At 45.0% G+C, this 23,045-nt stretch overlaps 1 protein-coding gene across 14 annotated transcripts in view; it reads right to left on the bottom strand.

Moving 5' to 3' along the window:
• Positions 1-23,045, bottom strand: part of LOC115087704 (cyclic AMP-dependent transcription factor ATF-7) — a 624,371-nt gene that overhangs the window by 560,216 nt on the left and 41,110 nt on the right. For 6 of the 14 annotated variants that reach the window (XR_003855583.1, XR_003855584.1, XR_003855585.1 and 3 more), the window contains exon 1: positions 12,682-12,812. The exons of 2 other annotated variants lie outside the window; for them this stretch is intronic. The gene's annotated coding sequence lies outside the window, so the exon portion shown is untranslated. Of the gene's footprint in view, positions 1-12,681; positions 12,856-17,087; positions 17,177-23,045 lie in introns of those variants that run through there. 6 more of the 14 variants (XR_003855588.1, XR_003855591.1, XR_003855592.1 and 3 more) reach the window with 2 other exon arrangements.

Below are 23,045 nucleotides of genomic sequence, written 5' to 3'. Positions count from 1 at the left end.
CATTTTGCCCTTATTTCAAAATCTCAAATTGGGTTTATGTAGACAGACGGTCCAGTGTAAATGTGTGAAAACTGATTGCGGCATTGGAGATTAGTATAAATGTCTCCATAACAGTAACAGATTCATTAATCATATGACTTGACATAGAGAAGGCCTTTGCCTGAGTCTCATGGCCCTTTTAGTTTTTACTCTACAGAAAGCGTGTTCTCAAGGAGAAATTAGACTTTATTCAAGTTTTTTATTTTAATCAGATTGCATGAATCTGTCTATATATTTATCCTTAGTTTTCATTACAAAGGGACACCAAGAAGGTTGTCCTTTGTCACACCATTTTATTTTACCCTTAGAACCTTTAGTGCATAAATTGGGAAAAAAAAAAAAAAAAAAGAATTCAAGGAATTTCGGTGAGAATTAAACTTAAAATTGTTTGCTGATATCTTATTGATGTCTCACATATGATATCTCAGAGCCAAAGCTGTCACTTTCAGTAGCTTTAGATTTATTAAGTTTATATAAGAAATTTTCAGGTTTTAAACTCAATTTGGAGAAATATGAAGTATTTGATGTCAAGAAGGATTTAGCCTCTAGTTGGGCTAATTTCCCACTTTAAAAAGCTGGAGATACAATTAAATACTTAGATATTTGGATTATTAGAACACCTTCTAAATTGTACTGTATTAAATATTTCATCATTTTAATTTTTTTTTTTTCATAGGTTGGAAAGTTGGATGCTTTTTCCTTTGTCCATCCAAGACAGAATAGCTTTAAATGGTATTATTCCTAAACTGTTACATATGTTTTACAAATGCTTCCTATTACTTTAAAAGCCAAAAGATACCACACTTAAATCTGCTCTAAATTTCTCAATTTCAGGAAGAGCAAGTTTGCTTACCATAAACGGTGTTTTCCGTAGATAGTAGATGAATTAGCCTTGCTGTCTGGGAGTCCACAGCTGCAGTATTGAGCATTTGCTGTTTGTGTTGTACTGATTGTAATGTGCTCAATAAGGTAAGGAAAATATAGGCAGATAGTTCTCAATGGCTGTTTTGTTGAGAAGCAGAGGTGCTTCCCTGGAGAATAATCCATCCCATGTGTGCATTATCCGCGGTCTGTTTGTCCAAAAACAAGTGGGATGTGAAGGTATGCAGTGAGGACCATGTGGCTGCTTTACAAATGTCCAAGATAGGCACTTCATGTAGATGAGCAATTGAAACAGCCATCGCACGAACCTGATGCACCCTGGGTGAAGCAGGTAGTGTTTCTGAATGTTTGTGGTTACAAAATTGAATGCAGGACGAAAGCACTCTCTTGGATATGGGGAGTCCTGGTGCATTTGGGTTAAAGGATAAAAAAAAGTTGAGAGGGTCTCTGAGCAGAATGCGTGCATTGTTTATAACAGGTAAGGGCTCGTTTACAGTCTAATGAATGTAGGCGTCATCCACCCTCGTTTGCAGGAGGTCGTGGAAAGAAAGTAGGGAGGCTTATGGTTTGGTTTAAATGGAATGCAGAAACCACCTTCGGTAGGAAGTTAGGATGTGTACATAGAGTAACTTGTCATGGTAAAACTGAAGGTAGGGTGGATAGTGAACTAAGGCTTATAATTCACTAATGCGTCTCACAGAGGTCAGGGCAACCAAGAAGAGTACTTCCCAGGAAAGGTACTTGGGATGACAAGATTCTAATGATTCGAAGGGTGGTAGCATGAGTTGCTCCAACACTATGTTTACGTCCCACAGTACTGCAGGTTTCTTAGTTGAGGGGTGAAGGTGTATGACACCTTTCATGAATCTGGAGACCAATGCGTGACAAGAAATAGGTTCTCCATTGAGTGGTATGTTGTAAGCTGCTATGGCACTTAGGTGTACTCGAAGCGAAGCTGTTGCCAGTCCTTCTCTGTAGAGTAGATGGAGATAATTTAGTAGGCGCTTTGGTGGACAGGTCAGTGGATCTGCTACCTCGGCCATACACCAGGATGCGTAACGTGACCACTTTCTTTGATAACTGAATCTAGTTGATGGCTTCCTCGAGGAGAGTAGATTATTCTGGAGATGAGGAGGTATATCCAGGTTTTGGAATAGGAGCCTTTCAACCTCCAGGCAGTGAGATTCAGGGATGAATGCAGTGGGTGTAGTAGAGATCCCCCTTCCAGGGTAAGCAGTTGAAGGCTGTTGGTCAGGGGGATCAGTTGGTGTGTGGACATTTGAATGGCGGTAGCTGTACCAGGGTTGGCGTGCCCATACTGGGGAAATGAGAATCAAGTCTGCGTTGTCTTCGATGCATCGCTGGACAGTGCGAGAGATGAGAGGTATTGGAGGGAACGCATAGAGCAGGCCTTAGGACCAATCTATGAGGAATGCGGGCTGGGGTATACTGAGCAAAACAGTTTGACTTTGTTGTTTTCTGTTGCGAAGAGATCGATCCAGGGATGACCCCAAATGGAGAAAATTCGATTGGCTACCTCTTGTTGAAGTTCCCATTCGTGGGGGTGAAAACTCCTGCTTGTCTGCTGTGGAGCTGTTGATCCCCGGTAGGTATGTAGCTTGTAGGGAGATCCCTCTGCTGTGAGCCCATTCTAGGATTCTTATAGCTTCTTGGCAAAGGTTCCATGAACCTGACCCCCCTCCTTTGTTTATGAAGAACATTGCTACTGATTGCCTGTGTGGACCATGACAATCTGGCTGTGGAGGCTGTGCTTGAAGGGCGTGTCGAATAGTCCGAAGTTCTAGACTGTTTATGTGTTGGGTTCGTTCTCGATTGGACCATCTTCTCTGAGTTTGTAAGTGTGTGAGATGGGCTTCCCAACCTGAGGGAGATGCATCTGTGGCAAGTATTGTCTGATGGCGAAGGGGTCGTAGATACAAGCCCATTGTTAGTAACAGTGGCATTATCCACCAGTGAAGATCTCACTTCATGTTGGTTGTTATGGCGACCTTCATGGAGAGGGGGTTGCGAAATTGGTCCCATTGTCTCTTTAGGCCCCATTGTAAATGACGCATATGAAGGCATGTGTGTGGAACTACGTAGATGGCTGCCGCCATGTTGCCCAGGATGGTGAGGACTTGACGGGCTAGGGCAACTGTACTGCCTAGAAGTTGATAGGCGATCATTGTCAGAGTGATTACCCGAGGTTCTGGAAGGAAAGCCTTGTCTTGAATGGTGTAGATATGTGCAGCAATGAATTGAATGCACCGAGTAGGTTGTAGGTTCAATTTCTTGTAATTGATTAGGAAACCCAGATGGTCTTGCTGACAAGAGATATTGTGCGAAGTAAATTGCTTCGCAGGATTGACTGAGTGGGGGCTACTAGCAGCCAATCGTCCAGTTAAGGAAAAATCTGTATTTCTTGTCGGCGAAGGAATGCCACCGCTAAGCATTTTGTGAAGACTCTCGGGGCAGAGGAGAGTCTGAACAGTAATACCTTGTACTAGAAGTGTCTCTCGTTCATGGTGAAGCAAAGATAAATCGCCAAGAGTTGGGATGCATCGGTATGTGTGCATACGCATCTATTAGATCTAGTGAGCACATTCAATCTTTGGGTTGTAGGAAGGGCAAGATGGATTTTAGGGATGTCATCTTGAATTTCTCCCTTCGCAGGTATTTGTTGAGAGATCGTAGGTCTAGGATGGGTCGTAGCCCTCCCAATTTCTTGGGAATGAGGAAGTATTGGGAATAAAATCCTTGTTGGATTTGTGGTGATAGTAATTCTTGGATACACTTCTGTTGGAGAGGATGAGTTATCTCTTGTAGGAGAGGTGCCTGGTGAGTCTTCTGATATTTTTGGATAACCAGATGTGGGAGAGGTTTGGAAATTAAGGGAATAGCCCTTTTCTATTTTCAAAGGTCGGATGTAACAGTGCTCCAGGCTGGTACAAATTGCGATAGTCTGCCACCCACAGTGTGGTTCGGTAGCGGTGGTAATGCTATTCTTAAAAGCCTTGTTGGCTCTTGGTTGGATGAGCTTCCGTTGACTGTTTTTGTTGATGTGGATCTCGGGGGCATTGGCGTGGCCCCGGTTGCTGATATGGTTGTTGGTGGCTGGGTTGGTAAGGCTGTGGCAGATATGAGCAGTAGAGCCTGTAGGTGCGACAAAGATAGTTTGACTTCTTGAAGGACGGTACATGCAGTCATGGGCCTTCTGGAGGGCCGGTTAAGGACAGGATTGCTACTTTTTGCTCCTTTAGTTTAGCTACAGTCTCCGCTAACCTGTCACCAAAGAGGTTGTCTGGATGACATGGGAGATCTGTTAGCTTCTCATGGACGTCATCTCTTATCGCACTGGACCTGAGCCAAGCCATGAGTCATGCTGCGATGGCATTAGAAGTGGCTTTCGCCGATGTTTCAAATCCTTCATATATGGAACGAAGGAGGTGGCGAAGGCCCTCATCCATGTCAAAAAATTCCTGAGGAAGGCGGGCATCTGACGAGGCATCCTGCAAGATAGGTTTAAGGGATTGAAGGCACTCAAATAAGTATTGAGTGACGTAGAATTGATGATTCTGGATTTTTGCATTTAACATGCCCGATAAGATTTCTTTCCGAAATCATCTAAATACTTGTGGTCTCTTCCCGGAGGGGTGTTAGCATGGAGCTTTGATTTTCTTGCTCTTTGCATTGCTGATTCCATGACAATGGAATTATGGGGAATCTGCATCGTATTGTAATAGGGTGAATCCCTCATGAGATATTTTAAATCTGTCTTTTTCTTGAAGTTGGTGGTGAAGGGAGATTCCCCACGCCCTCTGCATTAGAGAGAGTCAAGAACTGTATGTGCAGGAAGTGCTGTAGGCTCCGACGGGGTACCAAATTTTTTTTAGAATACCCATCATTTCCTGTCTGGGATCAGGAATCTTTTTAGTTTGAACATTGAGTGGTTGACCCACCTTTTCTAAAAACTGCGAGTAGGTAAGGTCTTCTGGTGGTGAAACTGGTTCCGGCGGAATCACGGCTGGATCGGATGAGTAACCTGTAGATGTGTCGGATGAGATTGATTCAGGAGAAGAATGCTCTTTCGGGGGAGAAGGGATGCGAGGCAGATGTTTGGGTGTAGGGTCTGGAGCTTGGGGCCTCAGAAGGCCTGTCTGCTGGTTGATTTTGCTGTTCTACTGATTTCAGGAATTGAGACAAAAATCAGTGATATCTGAGAGATTGCCTGGGAAGCCATCCCCGATGAAGGGAGTAGTCCTGGTTGCGTCGATCTACCTGCTGGGGGGGGGGGGGGGGAAGAGGAGTGCTGCCAGTAGTATGTCCGAATTCGATGTTCTGGATCGGGCTATGTCAACCCGTGGCCGCTCGACTTTCATACAGCGGGTCCTGTAGGCTGGAACTCGTGCTACGTCTGGATGCCATGAAGAGTCCTGAAAACACTCCGACGAGGATGAAGCAGTGTCAGAGTGTCGTGGCGAAGATGGATCTCCCTCTGACTCTACATTTAGTAAATGAGAAGGCTCCCTAGGGTCTCTTGTGACCGGAGGTCTGTTTTTTATACGGTCTGGAAGCAGGCTGCGTCGGCAGCGTTGGTGCAGAATGACTGGGAAGTGGTCCCATGGAAGGCTGCGTCGGTAGAGTCGATAAAGTAGTCGATGCGTCGGTGTGCATCGACGGGGAACGCAGAGTCTGTGATGGTGCGATGGTAATAAAATCTGGCGCACTGTGCTCCATGCATCGGTTGCCCTTAGAGGCATTGATGCTTCCCTCGTGCGTCAGCATGTCCATGCTTCGACACAATTTTGTGCTTCGGTGCAGCCGGCGCGTCTGCTGCGCCATGCGTCTATTTTGGATGGGTCTTTTTTGGCACCAAATCAGAGGATCCAGGGGGATCTGCTGAAGCCGCCCGGTGAGAGGGGGCTTTTGAGTGCCCAGGGAGGATTTTGTAGAGGCCTCTGTTGGGGCATAAGATCCCGATGCAGCACTAAGCTGCTCAATCCTGGCAGCTCTTTGCCTCTGGGCCTGTGGGGATATGCGTCCACAGTCCTGACAGCCTGGTCATGGTTCGGACCTAGGCATATGTAGCATACCTGATGTCCATCCATGACAGACATTTTTCCACAGTGGCAGAATTTAAAGCCTGGTGGGCAAGGATTAGTGAAGTTTTCTGCCAATGCTGAGGTGATTTGATGTTTTGTTTTTCCTAAGTAACAACTTTGACAGAGAGAAGAGAGCTCCGCTTGTTCTGTCGCATGGAAAAAATTGGTCTGAGGAGATTTGGAGGAGCAGGGAAAGATACAGGAAGGATCACCTCACAAAAAGACTTTAGTGATCTTTGAGATCACGGAGGACGTACCCAGACAGCATGGCTAATTCATGCTGCTTATCTACATGAAAAAAACAAAACAAAACCTAGATTACCAAAGGCTGATGACAAGTAAAGGAGGTTGGAATTTTCTGCACTTTAAACTTTACAATATAGCATGCTTATAGTGATCCTTAGGAGACAGCATGTTGCTTACCTGTAACAGGTGTTTTCCTAGGACCCAGCGTGACAATTTCTTATGTTCTAGGACAGCAAGTAGGTGACATCATCCGATGGAGCCCGGCACAGAAAACTTTTGTCAAAGTTTCTAGAAGCTTTGACCAGCAGACTGAAAACTCCCAGCCTGCTACTATCTGCTCGTTCACATGAGATCCCCTTCAGTCTCATAACATAGCAAAAAAGAAAAGCAAACTGAAAGTGAACCCAACCTCGTGGGGAGGTGGGCAGGATTCCTGAGGACTAACATCCTGCTGTCCTAGGAGAACACCTTTTACAGGTAAGCAACTGCACTTTCTTCTAGGACAAGCAGGATGATAGTCCTCACATGTGGGGAGTACAAAGCTCCAGACTGCCCTTTTCAACTGGAAAGACCAACAGCAACTGAACAAGATACCAATGGCATAACACAACTGTGGCACTGCAGGTAACAGAGGGCAGTCTGGTTCCCACAAGAAGCACGAGCAGAAGAATTGGGTTCAGGTCTGGAACAGTGCGCAGGACGGACTGACCAAAGGCACTGCCCTGACGGCTATCCCTGTCTAGGCAAGAATGAGTCACAAACGTGCGAAGAGAACTCCAGGTTGCGACCCAGCAAATTTCAGTGACGGGGACTGCATGCAAATGAGCCACCGACGTTGCTGTAGCCCACACAGAGTGAGCCTTTACTCTGCCGGCTAGCTGTAAGCCTACCTGCACATAGCAGAAGGCAATGTAATCTGCCAGGCAGTTGGACAAGGTCTGTTTACCCATCGCCACTCCCAGCCTATTGGAGTCAAAGGCTGTGAAGAGCTAGCTGGACTGCCTGTGGCTCGCCGTGTGAGCTAGGTAGAACGCTAAAAGCTCTTTTACAGTCCAGGGTGTGAAGTGCCCATTCCCCTGGGAGGGAATGAGGTCTTTAAAAAAAAAAAAAAAAATAGATGAGCAAAACGATGAACTGATTGAAATGGAATCAGTCACAATCTTGGGCAGAAACTTAGGATGTGTACGCAATACCATACGGTTGTGGAAGAACTTCATGTACGGTGTGTATATAACCAAAGCCTGAAGCTCACTGACCCTATGAGCTGAAGTGATCGCCACCAGGAATATAACTTTCAGGTTAGGAATATCAAATCCGAGGACTGCAGCAGCTCGAAAGGAGGCCACATCAGTCTTGCCAGGACAATGTTGAGGTCCCAGGTCACCACCGGAGGTTGAAGAGGGTACTTCAACTGGAGGAGACCCCGCAAGAAATGGCCCAATAGGGGCAGGACCGAAATGGGTGTGCAAGCATCACCTCGATGATATGCACTGACAGCACCAAGGTGCACCTTGATGGAACTGGTCTGGAGCCCACACTCTTGACAGGTGCCACACCGGCACCTGTCAAGAGTGCCGGTGTGGCACCGGCACTCTTGACAGCTCCCCGGCAGCCGAGGGAGAGGGCATGAGAAAGGGTCTAACCCATGCCCTTCCACACCAGATGGAAAAAAAATGCTTCCATTTGGAGCTGTAGGACTTCCTGGTCAAAGGTTTCCAGGACTCATCAGAACCCAGGAAACCCAATCAGAGAGCTGTAATGGCTGGAGGACTATGCGTTCAAAATCCAAGCCATGAAGGCCAATGCCCGGAGATTCAGATGATGCAGGGTGCCCTCATTCTGTGATATAAGGTCGAGCGTTGTCCCCAGCTGGATGGGCGCTAGCACCGATAGGTCCTGCAGAAACGGGAATCAAACCTGCCAAAACCAAGGTGGTGCCATGAGTATCATGGTCTCCCCGTCCTGCTGAAGTTTCAACAGAATCTTCAAGAGGAGCAGTAGAGGGGGATACGCATACAGGCGGCCCTGCCCCTAGTGAAAGGAGAAAGCATTGCAGGTCGGCTGGTCGTTCCCCACCACTAGGGAGCAGAACCTGCTCACTTGTGGTTGTGAGGGGGAGGCAAACAAATCCACCTCCAGCATACCACATCGGCAGAACCAATCAGCCACCACCGCTGTGGTTGGAAGGACCAGTTGAAGCTGTCCGCCAGCACATTGAAGTGACCTGGCAGGTTATGGTGCCCACAGATACATCCCTTGAGAGGGCCCAATTCCAGACTTGCACTGCTTCTTGGCAGAGGAGGAACAAGCTCATGTCGCCCTGTTTGTTGATGTACCACATCGTGACCTGGTTGTCCATCCAGATCAGAACTTCCCTGGATGACAACTGATCCCTGAACACCCACAAGGCGTACCATATCGCCCGAAGCTCCAGAAAGTTTATCTGACAGCGGGCTTCAGTGGCAGTCCAGAGGCCTTGCATGCGGAGGCCGTTCGCGTGGACTCCCCCACCCCTAGGGGGGGGAAGCATTGGTGGCGAGAGTCACCTGGGGCGGCACAGGCTGGAAGGGAAGGTTGTGTTCCAGGTTGGAAAGATCTTCCCACTAGGCCAGAGATATCCTCAGAGGGTCCATGACAGTGACCGAAGCCTCTAGATTCTAAGATGCCTGCTGCCACTGGGATTGCAAAGTCCACCAGGGGTTCCGCATGTAGAGGAGAGCCAAGGGAGTCACATGGTCAGAGGCCGCCATATGGCCCAGTAGGCGGAGCAGAAGATGGGCTGGCACACTCCTGCTGTCACGGTCTAGGGTAGCCAACGAGGCAGGGGCCATCGCCCAGTCCCTGAGCAGAAAAGCTTTCGCTTGTGCAGTGTCCAACCTGGCGCTTATGAAGTCCAGCTGAGGAGACGGAGACAGGTGCAACTAGAGGAAGTTTATAATGAACCCCACCATTTGCAGAGTCTGCACCATTAAGGCCAGAGCTTGCAAGGCACTGGAGTGAGAGTATGGAAACACATGGACTGAGCGACGCCTGAGGTAGGCAGCCACCACTGCTAAGCATTTGGTGAAGATGCAGGCCAGCCCAAAGGGCAGTACTTTGTATTGGTGGTGTACACTCCCCCACCACAAAGCGAAGGTACCTTCGATGGTCGAGGACAATCACAATGTGTGCGTACGCCTCCTTGAGATCGGAGGAGCGAGATCAGCGTGCCCAGAGAAACCATCTTGAATTTTTTTCTTACGAGAAACTTGTTCAAAGCCCTGAGGTTGAGAATGGGGCGCAAGCCGCCATTCCTTTTTAGAATGAGGAAAAACCTCGAGTAGAACCCTTGGCCCTGCTGATGGTGAGGGACTGGTTCCACCACACCTGCTGTGAAGAGGGTGGAGAGTTCCGTTTGAAGAACCCCACGCTGGACATGGGGCAGAGGTTTCTGGGGGCCGGCTGAAGTGCAGATGGTATCCCTGATGAATGGAGGGGAACTAGCGGTCCAATGTTCTCTTCCCAGTGCAGGCAAAGGTCAGGAGTACGGCCCGCTCCCTCGCCACCAGTCAAAAGCCCGTGGCCGGGGCTGACTGGGGAGCCGGTAGGGGCCTAGGTGCCCGCTGTTGGAGATGACCCCTGGAACTGACGCGAGGCAGACGAGTCCAAGCGGCCAGAGTTTACATTTTTCTTCTGCTGACAGAAGGGTTTTCGAGAACCCAGCCTAGAGGGCTTCCTGGCTGAGGACAGCCCTTCCGAGGACGGTCCTTCAAATGTGCCTCCGCATCTCGGACCTTATCCCCAAACAGATTCTCGCCTGTACAGGGGAGGTTGGCAAGTCTGTCCTAGACCTCCGGCAGGAGATCAGAGGCCTGGCGCCAATGCCCACGGCGGCTAAGCGGGCTGCTATCTCAAAATCATCATAGGTGGAATGCACCTTGTGTTTTCCCGCCTCCAGATCCAGCAAGGCAATGGCAGCAAGGGCTTCCTGTTGTTGCTGGGGAAGATCCTCCATAAAATCTTGGACTTGTTTCCAGAGATTGTGGTTGTACTGGGTCATATAAAGTTGGTAGGCAGCGATGCGGGCAACCAGCATGGTGCCTTGGAAGATCTTCCTTCCCACTGCATCCAGCTCCCTATGCTCGTAAGCTGGAGGAGCGGAGGCATGGGTACGGGAATGCCAGGCCTTTAAGGTAGACTCCATGACCACCAACTGATAGGGGAGATGTCTCCGATCAATCCCCATGGCCTACTACACCAAGTAGGTGGCATCGGCCTTTCTGTTAATGGGGGAGACAGAAATGGGGGAGCACTGATGAACTGGAGAACTTCCAGCATCTTGTGACGCGCATCCTTCTCTGTAAGGAGATGAAAGGGCATATCCTCAGCCATAGCCCTGACAAAACCCGCGAAAGACAAGTCCTCAGGTGGTGACAAGTACCGCTCCTCTGGAGAAGAGGGCTCTGAAAGGGGGTCATCGAAATAATCTGAGGACGAATCTATGGAGTCTTAACCCTAGGGGTCATAGGGCCTATCTTCCTCACTAGGACCAGGACGCCGTGGGCGAGGTTCATGAGGTTATTAGCCCTGGGCTCTGAAGGCACAACGGCACTGATGATTCTCGGCAAAGGCTTGGGGAACCGTGGTCAAGGGAACAATACCGTATCTTCCTCCTCTGAGAACCCGAGAATCGGGATCTCTCCAGTGGAGGTAAATCGGTGGCCGATGAGGCATCAAGAGCCCTTCGGGCACCAGCTCCGTCATTAGGGTGCCCAGGATGATGTCCAAATGTGGTGCCAACATAGATGGTGGGGCTTGGGCACCGGTATGGGGGACCGCAGGATGCAGTTGGCAGCGATTTGAGCACTGCCAACTGCATCCTGCGGTCCAACTCCTCCTGGAAGTCCTGGGTGGTCAGACCTGATGGAGGGGGCCGAGGTGTCACCGGTTCTTCCTCAGGTTTCCAAACTGGCATGGTGCCCTGCACCGGTGTCTGTGGGGAATGCCTCGGGTTACTGGGCACACCGGAGGATAGGGCCTCCGGTGGATGGTGACGCTTCGATGGCGGCTTGGCAGCAGCTGATGCTGCTCCAGAACCCAACCGTGCACCAACAGTGACCGGTGTCTATGCTTGCGGGATCATTTACGGTGCTAGGCCCAGTCTTTCCCTAGCGCCAAGGAAACCAATGACCCCGAGGTCCAGGAGAGTAGGGAGATCATCAAGGATCGAGCCCCCTCTCCATGATCTTTGAGGTACTAGCCAAAGGGACAGCAAGGGGAAGCAGGCTCTCCGTGACCTCTAGGCATCGAAGGGACCGACGCAGGCATGGTCCCAAAAAGTTTTAACATTTTATCAAGGCATGCCCAACACCTTTTGGGTGTCATCTGGTCGCACAGTCAGCACCCCCAGATGTAGTGCGAGGCCACCAAGCAGAGGATGCATGCCTCATGTGGATCCGTGATGGACATGGTCCGCGGGCACTGGGGACACTGAGGAAAACTGGTCGACGCCATGAAAAAACACCTGACGAGCAGTCGATGACCAATGGACACCTTAAAATAGAAGGTACATTGCTCTTAATCTAAAGTGGAAGAACATTTTTAATTTCCACATTATCAGGTTCCAAAAGATAAGAAATTAATAAAGGAGGCTCTGATTGGCTATCCATTTGAGAACTCTCTAAAATACCTTAGAGACAGGAGGGAGAAGGTACCTTTAACAAATCAATATAGAACTCAATGTATATGATGGAGATACCAATGAACATTTAGGAAAATTAAAAAAAAAAAAAAGTAACCTTCTTGAATAATTTTCAAAATCCTCAATCTTATGATGTAACATATCTTTTTGCAAAGCTAAATGTGTTGCTGTAATGCTTTAAATTGTATTTCACAATTTTCTTAGTTTTTGACAATTTACCTGTAACTTTAGTTCCACAAAGGTCAACAAAACCGACAACCTCCACAGATAATGATTTTTCTACCCCTTTGATAGCAATCCATAGGGTTTCAAGATTAATATGAAATGGTGTCTTCAACAACAGTCCAAGGGACTGCTCAGAACTCCCCAGTACAGCTTCACCACCTGTATTCAGTGGGTCTGCTGAAACCCCCTAAGCATAGCCCGCCCATCAATGGTCAGAGATAACTGCCCCACAGACTCAGTTGGCTGCTTGGTGATTAAGTTTATGGGGAATAAATTCGGGACCAAAGGAGACAGCAGTCCCTTCTAAGACGGTACTAAATACACAAAGTCTCTTCAAACCCGAATGGGCACAAACATTGAGAGAGCACATAAATCCCTCAATTATAGGTTATCCCATGGAGAAGGGGTTCCCAGGGACAGACATAAGGGCCCCTTTCCTCTTCTTCCCTATAGGTCCCCAAAAGGACAGACTCCAAAGGAAAAAAAATGATGAAAAGCAGTACTCACAGATTAGAATAGTCCTCACAAATCTGCGGCTAGGGGTGCACCCCTTTGGCATGCAGCTTCGGCTGCACACCATGAAGCGTGACTTTTTGCCCCCTCTGCGGCACCTTTTGACGACGTGGATGCTGGATTCCAGGCAAGATCTCCCAGCCAGCTCTCACGGTACCACCACAGATCCTGGAAAAGGAAACAGCTGGTGAGGTACTGCTCCTTCCAAACCCCTACTGGTGAACTGCAGTACATCTTTTTGTTCCCTATGCAGCACCTTTTGATTACTTGGACACTGGATTCCAAGCATGATCTCCTCCACAACTCTTGTTGTAACAACTCAGCTCCTGGAAGAGGAAGCTCTCAATGAAGTACTGTTCCTTCCAACCCCCCTCTATTTGCCTTTTTGACTGCTGCCTCACACTATGCCAAAGATTTCAAGGTATTTTCCGCAAAGAGTCCAAGGTCCTTTTTCTGGGTAGTGACTCCCAATACAGCTCTTAGTGAAGATAAGGCCATTGCAGAAAGACTAAATGAATTCTTTGCTTCTGGGTTTACTAATGATGACGCTGGGGAGATACCGGATCCAGAGATGGTTTCAAGGGTGATGAGTCAGATGAACTGAACTAAATCACTGTGAACCTGGAAAATGTAAGTAGGCCAAATTGACAAGCTTAAGCGTAGCAAATCACCAGGACTGGATGGGTATGCACTCCAGGATTCTGAAGGAACTAAAAAATGAAGTTTCTGATCTATTAGTTACAATTTGTAAACTATCATTAAAATCATCCATGGTACCTGAAGACTGGAGGGTGGCCAACGTAACCTCAATATTTGAAAAGGGCTCCGGGGTGATCCAGGAAACTACAGACCAGTGAGCCTGACTTCAGTGCCGGGAAAAATAGTGGAAACTATTCTATTCTAAAGATCAAAATCACAGAGCATATAGAAAGACATGGTTTAATGGAACACAGTCAGCATGGATTTACCCAAGGCAAGTCTTGCCTCAAATCTGCTTCATTTTTTTGAAGGGGTTAATAAACATGTGGATAAAAGTGAGCCAGTAGATGTAGTGTATTTAGATTTTCAGAAGGCATTTGACAAAGCCCCTCATGAGAGACTTCTAAGGAAACTAAAAAGTCATGGAATATGAGGCGGTGTCCTTTCATGGATTACAAACTGGTTGAAAGACAGGAAACAGAGTAGGATTAAATGGTCCATTTCCTCAGTGGAAAAGGGTAAACAGTGGAGTGCCTGTGCTTTTCAATAAATTTATAAATGATCTGGAAAGGAATACGAGTGAGGTAATCAAGTTTGCTGATTTATTTATTTTATTTATTTAACAGTTTTTTATACCGACCTTCATAGTAAATAACCATATCGGATCGGTTTACATTTAACAAGGGTATAACTGGAGAAACAATTTAAGTGAACGAAAGATAAACAGTAGGTAGTAATAAGTCAAAGTTACAATCAACAGGGAAAGAGAACTTGGACGCTTGCAACAAGCTGGAAAGAAGATAAGGCAGGGAATAAATATAAAGTGGTACCATAGAGCTTACGGGTTAAAACTTAACAGGTGCTTTAACCTGCAGATGATACGGCTGCTCGTTTCACAAATGCAACCAAATGGAAATCTAACCCAGATATTGACTATTGGAAGGCCCAGGGGAGGAGCATTATGGATACAGAAAAACTACATTATGATTTGCTCAATAAAGGATTTAAATTCCATCAGATTTGGGGGCCATTCCTTACATATTATTATAATCTTGATCATCTGTAAAAGGATATTTATGTGCATACAATTCTCCTTGGTACTGCTTTTCCCCAAGGGCAATGGCCTGTTACCCACTATAGGTCATCTAGTTTTTGTATCTTTGTATTTATTTTATCTATCTTGACCCTTAAGTCTGGCTGTAAGACATTATTTTTGGTTCTTACTCTATTATCGGTGCTGTGACCTGTACTTTATTTTTGTATGCCTGAAAATGGTTAAATATAAAAAGTTATAAAAAAATTTTTGCAAATGATACAAAATTATTCAGAGTAGTTAAATCACAAGCGGATTGTAATGAATTGCAGGAGGACTTTGCGAAACTGGAACATTGGGCATCCAAATGGCAGATGAAATTTAATGTGGACAAGGCGGTGATGCATATAGGGAAAAATAATCCATGTTGTAGTTACATGTTAGGTTCCATATTAGGAGCTACCACCCAGGAATAAGATCTAGGCGTCATAGTGGATAATACATTGAAATAGTCAGCTCAGTGTGCTGCAGCAGTCAAAAAAGCAAACAATGTTAGGAATTATTAGAAAGGGAATGGTGAATAAAATGGAAAATGTCATAATGCCTCTGTATCACTCCATGGTGAGACTGCACCTTGAGTACTGTGTACAATTCTGGTCGCCACATCTCAAAAAAGATATAGTGGCACTGGAGAAAGTACAGAGAAGGGTGACCAAAATGATAAAGGGGATGGAAGTGCTCCCCTATGAGGAAAAGCTAAAGAGGTTAGGGCTGTTCAGCTTGGAGAAGAGACTGCTGAGGGGGGATATGATAGAGGTGTATAAAATCATGAGAGGTCTAGAATGGATAAATGTGAATCTATTTACTCTTTCGGATTATAGAAGGACTAGGGTACACTCCATGAAGTTCGCAAGTAGCACATTTAAAATTAAATCAGAGAAAATTCTTTCACTCAACACACAATTAGGCTCTGGAATCTGTTGCCAGAAGATGTTGTCCGTGCAGTTAGTATAGCTGGGTTTAAAAAAAGGTTTGGATATGTTCATGGAGGAGAAGTCTATTAACTGCTATTAATCAAGTTGTCAGAAAATAGCCACTGCTCTTACTGGCATCAGTAGCATGGGATCTACTTAGTGTTTGGGTACTTAGCAGGTACTTGTAGCCTGGATTGGCCACTGTTGGAAACAGGATGCTGGGCTTGATGGACCCTTGGTCTGACCCAGTATGGCAATTTCTTATATTCTTATGTTCTAACTCAGCATTGTGTACCTGTAGCTGGGATTATTTTTTTTTGTGTGTATTACTTTGCACTTGTCAACATTAAAATTTAATCTGCCATTTAGATGCCCAGTCCCCTTGTCTCACAATGTACTTCTGCAGTTCCTTACAATACACTACTGTTTTAACAGCTCAAAACAATGTCATCTGCAAATTTGATCACCTCACTTGTAATTCCTTTCTCCAGATCATTTATAAATATGCTAAATAGCACAGGTCCCAAGTACAGACTCCTGTGGCAGTCCACTCTCTCCATTAGGAAATCTGACCATTTAGTCCTACTCTGCTTCCTGTGTTTTATCCAGTTACCAACCCACTATAAGACACTGCCTCCAATATCATCACTTCCTATTTTCCTGAAGAGTCTAATGAAGGACTTTGTCAAATGCCTTCTGAAAATGCAAACTGTATAAACTGGCTCAACATTATCCATGTTTATTTACACCTTCAAATAAAAAAAAAAATCTAGTAAATTGGTAAGGCAAGATTTGCCTTTGCAAAAACAATGTTGATTCTCTCCTGTCATTATTGAAAATCACCTTAGTTATCAGTGCTAGGAAGAAAGGTCAATAGAGAATCTTGAAAGAGAGAAATGACTGAAGGGATCTCATAAAAGGGAGGGAAGATTAGGGCTTATACAGAAAGGAGGAGACAGGCATCAGAGGAAGAAAATACAACATGGAAAGCAAGTTTGTATACCATAGATGTTTTCCGTAGATAACAGGATAAATTAGCTATTACATGTGGGGGATGCCTCCAGCCATACCAAAAAAACCTCTCTTAGCTAGTAGAGCTTTTTCTATTGAGCATGGGTGGGAATTCCTGCTCAGAAGTTGCCTTGTGAGCCCCCTCAGTTGGATTTGAGAGCTAATTCTAGCTAGGGAGGCTATTCTCCAGGGAGGCAGGTGGGTATTTAGTATGGCTAATTCATCCAATCTACAGAAAACACCGTTTACAGTTAAACTTGATTTTTCTGTCGATAAGCAGAGCTAAATTTGCCATTACACGTGGGAAGTTCCAAGCTGAGGGTTGCAGCAGAGCGTTTACTGAATAAGCAACCCAGATCCCACCATTGAGTAGACTACTGGGTGAATAGGCTACGCAAAACTGCTTGTCCAAATTACTGTCACTCTTGGAAAGATTGTCCAGACAATGTGTGTACTGATGATTATGTTGCAAAATGGACCATCCAATCTGCCCAGTTTTTAAAATTTGTTAGGGAAGTAACTGCCACTCTGTGCAGCTTATCCCAACACATGCAGGTTACTTTTTTTCTTCATTTCCATCTTTTAGTGATTCAGGATTCTCAGTGTTTATCCTATGCCCTTTTGAATTCCATGACCATTGTCTTCACTACCTCTTCCGAGAGGGCATTCCATGCACCCAATACCTTTTCCATAAAGAAATATTTCCTGATGTTGTTCTTGAATCTACCACATGGAGCTCCATATTATGTCCCCTATTTCTACAGCATTCTTTCCACTGTAAAAAAAAAAAAAAAAAAAAAGCTCTATTCCTGTGCATCAATATACTTCCGGTATTTAAAAATCTATCATATCTTCCCTATCCCTCCTCTTCTCCAGGGTATACACATTTAGGTCCTTCTGTTTCATCTCATTTTGGTCATACTCAGAAATCACATTTGTTTTGAGAATTTCAGATCTAAAAAATGGATTCCTTAAGCAGCATATTCCATTTCTTCTGTGCAGTTACTTGGCATGCAACAATGTGACAAACTAGTCACTAAGCAATTATGACCTGTAAATCACAGAACAGCCAGAGCTAACAAACAGGCCGATACAGTACAGTGCGCTCCGGTGGGGGAAATAGCACGTCAAAAACGCGCGTCCAACCCCCCGAACCTAATAGCGCCCGCAACATGCAAAGGGCCATGCAAATGGCCCTATTAGGAATTCCCGCGCGATTCAGTAAGTAAAATGTGCAGCCAAGCCGCACATTTTACTTTAAGAAATTAGCGCCTACCCAAAGGTAGGCGTTAATTTCTGCCGGCGCCGGGCAAGTGCACAGAAAAGCAGTAAGAACTGCTTTTCTGTGCACCCTTCGACTTAATATCATGGCGATATTAAGTCGGAGGTCCCGAAAGTTAAAAAAAAGAAAAAAAAGAAAAAAAATTTGAAATAGGCCCACGGGTTGAAAACTGGATGCTCAATTTTGCCGGCATCCGGTTTCCGAACCCATGGCTGTCAGCGGGCTCGAGAACCGACGCAGGCAAAATAGAGTGTCTGCTGTCAAACCCGCTGACAGCCGCCGCTCCTGTCCGAAAAGAGGCGCTAGCGCCTCTTTTTACCGCCGGCCCTAATTTAAATAAATTAAATTACTGTATTGCGAGCACAGGAGAGTGTCCTGTGCGCGCGCCGGGAGAGCGGGCACTCGCCTGCTCTCCCGCGATTTTTACTGTATCGGCCCGAAAGTGATTAATCAAAATCTTCAGGACAGAAGTTCCTTTGGACAGCAGCACCCATATTAATGCATCATCAAGTTCAGCTGAAAGCATGCCCTCAAGGCCCTGCTGGCTACTTACACAGTCTGCTTTCAGCTGTCAGTTCGACTTCCATCTTACTAGCATGCCTAAAAATCATGCTGTTTCTTGAAGCCTACCCTCTCAATGAATGCTTCAACTTCTTTTCCTCCTTCCCTCCCCACCCTTGTATAAAACCTTACTGCTACTATACCTCAAAATAGAATTCCAGCTGTTTCTGGTAAATATTCTACTTCTGCCAGTTTGGCAGAAAAATAATTAAGGAAAACTTTTTTTTTTTGACAGCAGACAAGAATGTTCCAAAGCAGGAGGATTACTTATTATGTAGCTTGCTTAGTCATCAACTAAATCATAATGAAGAACTGTAGCAGTGAGGAGACCAAACAAATTCCAGGCCAGTTGGGACTGGGTAAGCAGCATTCACAGCCCCTGGAGAGTAGGGGGGGGGGGGGGGGGGGTGAGAGAGTCCCAACCATTGCTTAACTAAGACACCTCATGATTGAACTCAGAAAGCACATACTGGGTGTTCCAGAAGTAGCAGTGGTCACTGGCCCCTGGGTCAAGAACTGTTGCTGCAATGGCTGGGCTAGGTAGGAAGATTTATTATAAAATGGGGGAAAAAAAACACACCCGAGAAGTTGTAAATGAAGATTCATGGCACTGCAGCTCAACTAGAAGCTGCTTCTGACCGACCTGGAAGCCCAAAAGGGCAGAAGAAAACTGCTAGACCAAAAGAAAAAAAAAATGATTAATATTGAAAAGAAGCTTACACATTGAACATACTACTAGGCTTCTGCAGGCAGAGTGCAAGTCTAGGACTTTACCAGAACATCTGACATTTCCACAGACATCTTCAAAGTCTTCATATTTTATTATTTTAAAAATGTCTAACCTGCTCTAGTGATCCTTCTAGGTGGATAAATACATAATATTAAAACAATTAACACAAATACAAACATTGTCATTAAAACACAGGACCGAAATTCAACATTAATCAGGACATCATAAAATGTGTCGTATTCAGTGGTTTGCAAAAGTATTTGACCCCCTAAAATGTCAAATCTGTGTGGATTATAAATGAGACATAGATTTCTCCACAGACAGTATGTTTATTGCAAACCAGTATGCTCTTAAAGTAAATTTTCAAAGTCACAATTGATTTCTCTGTATTTTGTAAAATAAAATTAAAAACGGAAAAATACTGCTTGAATAAGTATTCAACCCTGTGCTGTGGAAGCTCCAAATTTACTCAGACGAAAGATCTTGCTCTAACAATTGGCCTCTACCTGTGAATTAAAGAAGGTCAGCGTTTCTGGATAAAAGACCCCCCTTAATTCCAGTACCATTGGTCAAGACTGTGAATCTGAAGGAAAGCTGTGAAAATGAAGACCAAAGAGCATTGTAAGGAACTTAAAGATAAAGTTATAGACCTGCAGAAGATAGGAAAAGGCTGCAAAATTATATTCAAATGCTTGGATATCCCAGCGAGTGCTGCTGGATCAATTGTGAGGAAATGGAAGCTGCATCATACTGCCCAGACACTGCCTAGACAAGGCCGTCCCTCAAAACTCAGCAGAAGATCAAGACTTGTGAAGGAAGCCACAGAGAGGTCAATCACACTGTGAAGAGGCTACAGAGTTTAGTAGCTGAGACTGGAGTGGCGGTGCGCCAGTCAACCATATAAAGAGCCCTGCATACAACTGGCCTGCATGAGAGGTGGCTAGAAAGAAGCATTACTGAAGAAAAAACACATCAAAGCACATCTGGAATTTGCCAGAATGCATTAGAAAGACCCAGCTAAAATGTGGAATAAGATTTTGTGGTCAGATGAAACAAAAATAGAGCTTTTTGGCTAAACTTCAAAAATGCTAGGAGTGGCACAAACCTAAACACTGCCCATTTCTCAGCCAACACCACCCCAACAGTAAAGTATGGAGGATGCAGCATCATATTATGGGGATGCTTTTCCTTAGCGGGGACTTGGTATCATGTTAAAATTGGATGGTGTAACATACAGTGAGATATTGCAAGATAACCTGCTAAAAAAAACAACTTGGTAGAAAGTTAACCTTTCCAACAGGACAATAATCCCAAGCACAAGGCCAAAGCAACACATGCGTGGTTGAACAAAAAGTGAAATGCTCTACAATGGCCAAGTTAAAGTCCAGATCTCAATCCAAGCGAGAATCTGCGCCATTATTTGGAAGTTGCAGTCCATAAGTGTCAGCCAACCAACCTGAACAACCTGGGGCAAATCTACCATGAAGAATGGGCAAAAATCACTCCCAGTGTACAAAGCTGGAAGAAACTTGCCCCCAACAGACAAAGCTGCTACTGCAGCAAAAGGTGGTTCTACCAAGTACTAATCTGAAGGGGTTGAAAACTTATGTACAGAGCATTTTTCAGTTTGTAATGTTATTTTACAAAAATGCAGAGAAATGAATTGCGAATTTGAAAACTTACTTTAAGAGCATACTGGTTTGAAATAAACACTGTCTGGAACCATCTGTGTAACTGTCATTTGTAATCCTCACAGATCTTATTTTTTAGGGGGGTGGGGGGGGGGGGTTTAAATACTTTTGCAAGCCACCATATATACAGTTGTGCTCATAAAAGTTTACCTACCCCCGGCACAATTTGTAAGATGTGTAGCATTTTAAGAAAACATGAGTGATCAGACAAAACACAGCTATTTTTAATGTTTCAAATTAAACTATTTTATGGTTTACAGCAGTGGTTCTCAAGCAGTGTGTCACCAAGCACACGCAGGTGTGTCACCACACTTCCCGGTCCCCTGCTGACCCAGCTGCTCCCCCTACCCGAGCAAGACAGGTCCTCCACCCAGGCGGAGCGCAGCAGGACAGCTAAGTCAGCGGCACGGCATGCTCTCTTCTTCCCGCCCCCCCCCCCCCCCCGCAGCCCGGAAGAAGGAAGTGGTGAGCAGCGGGTGCGGGAAGAAGAGAACTTGCTAGGGTGGTCAGCATCGGCCTGAAGAAAAGAAGAGAGGTGCGGCTCGGAGAAAAACAAAGAACGTCGTCAACCCCCGTGGCCGATGGGACTCCTTTTCTCCGCGAGGGCTGAAAATGAAGTAGATTGCTGCTGCCTTTAGGGTTAGAATTGGAGGAGGCTGCTGCTGCCGCTAGTTCGGGGGAGGGGGGGGAAGAGTGAGTGAGTGAATGAGCAAGCGTGTGTGTGTGTGTGTGTGTGTGTGTGTGTGTGTGTGAATGATTGAGAGCCTGTACATGTGAAAGAGTATGTGTGAGAGAGCTGGTTTATGTGAGGGAGCATGTGAGTATGTGATTGAGAGCCTGTGTGTAAATGAGAGAAAGAGAGAGCATGTGAATGAGAATCTGTGTGAGAGAGAAAAGGACAGCATGTATTTGTGTGATTGAAAGCCTGTGTGTGTAAGCCTGAAAAGATAGACAGCATGTGTGTAAATGTGTAATTAAGAGTCTATATAAGTGAGAGAGAAAAAGCATGTGTATATGTGAGTTACAGAGCCAGTGTGAGAGAGAGAGAGAGAGAGAGGAGAAAGTTGCAAGCAAAACATCCCTCCTCCTGCTAATTCAAAACAATCTCAGGGCACCTGGATATCAAATGTTCCCAGGTATGCAGAGCAAAACATATTTTGTATCATTTTTCATTACTGGGTCTTTGTGTCTGCTATTTTAAAATATTTTATTGGTATCTAGAAATTTTTTATATGAGTTTTTAATTATTCGATACTCCATTCATCTGCTGTTTTGAAATAATCTGTTCTTTTTGTTAGTATGGTTTTACTGCTACTGATTTTATATTTCTTGATTTGTTTTATAAGGATGGGTGATGTTTCTTTTTTTCCTTTGTTGCACTGCATACAGAGACTCTGGCTTGTTGCAGTTTCCAATTCAGTTTTTGTCAAGATGCTTCTAGTTATGTGTTTTGGTCTCTTTATTCTTTTTTAGGTGAGGGTCCGCACATGTGATTCAGATGAGATTCTCTGCTGGGATGCAGTTTCTGTGTAGGGCTCTATAGCAGCCTGACTTGGTCAGTTTTCCAAATAGGAGATGTATTGTCTTAAGGCCTGGTGTAATATTTTCAGTGTTGCCTTTTCTTAGGTAAGGTTACTGTTTTTTAACTATCTTTCCTACTACCTATTTATTTTATCTTTCCTACTACCTATTTATTTTATTTGTTTTTTAACTATCTTTCCTACTACCTATTTATTTTATCCCCTGCCCAGTTACTGTCTCCCTGTTGAAATGTATTTTCCAAACTTTCAGTTATTATGTGAACCGGTATGATGTACCCACTAATGCCGGTATATAAAAGTTTCTAAATAAATAAATAAAAGTGCTGGAAATTGGTGCTGTTTTGGTGTTGGATGTTTACCGTTTATGCAATTTCTGTTCAGATTCAATATGTATCTTTTCCTTGTGTCATTCTTAACAATAAAAATAATACTGGACCTTTATTTTTTATTTCCGCCATAAATTGTAATGAGCAGTGTGTCACACATGTGAACGTGGTCTGTCAGGTGTGTCACGATGAGAAAAAGGTTGAGGACCACTGGTTTACAGACTAGCATAATCAAACAAACCATAGCAATAAAGGAAATAAAATGATCCTATTCAAAAGTTTATACCCTTGATTGTTTAATATACACTCAAGCCGACACACAATTTGAGATGGCAATGAAGGGTAGGAATCCACACCTGTGCCTTATTTGATTGTAATTAGTGTCTGTGTATAAACAGTCAAGGAGTTTAAGAAATCTTCGTGCATTTCATCCAGGAATGCACAGACTTTAGTGGTTACTGAAGCATGGGGAAAGCAAAAGAACTGTCAAAGGATCTGCAAGCAAACTAA

Source organism: Rhinatrema bivittatum, chromosome 3 (genome assembly GCF_901001135.1).
Source record: "Rhinatrema bivittatum chromosome 3, aRhiBiv1.1, whole genome shotgun sequence".
NCBI lineage: Eukaryota > Metazoa > Chordata > Amphibia > Gymnophiona > Rhinatrematidae > Rhinatrema > Rhinatrema bivittatum.
The sequence above is the reverse complement of the archived record's forward strand: the minus strand, read 5'-3'. Positions and strand labels throughout refer to the sequence as shown.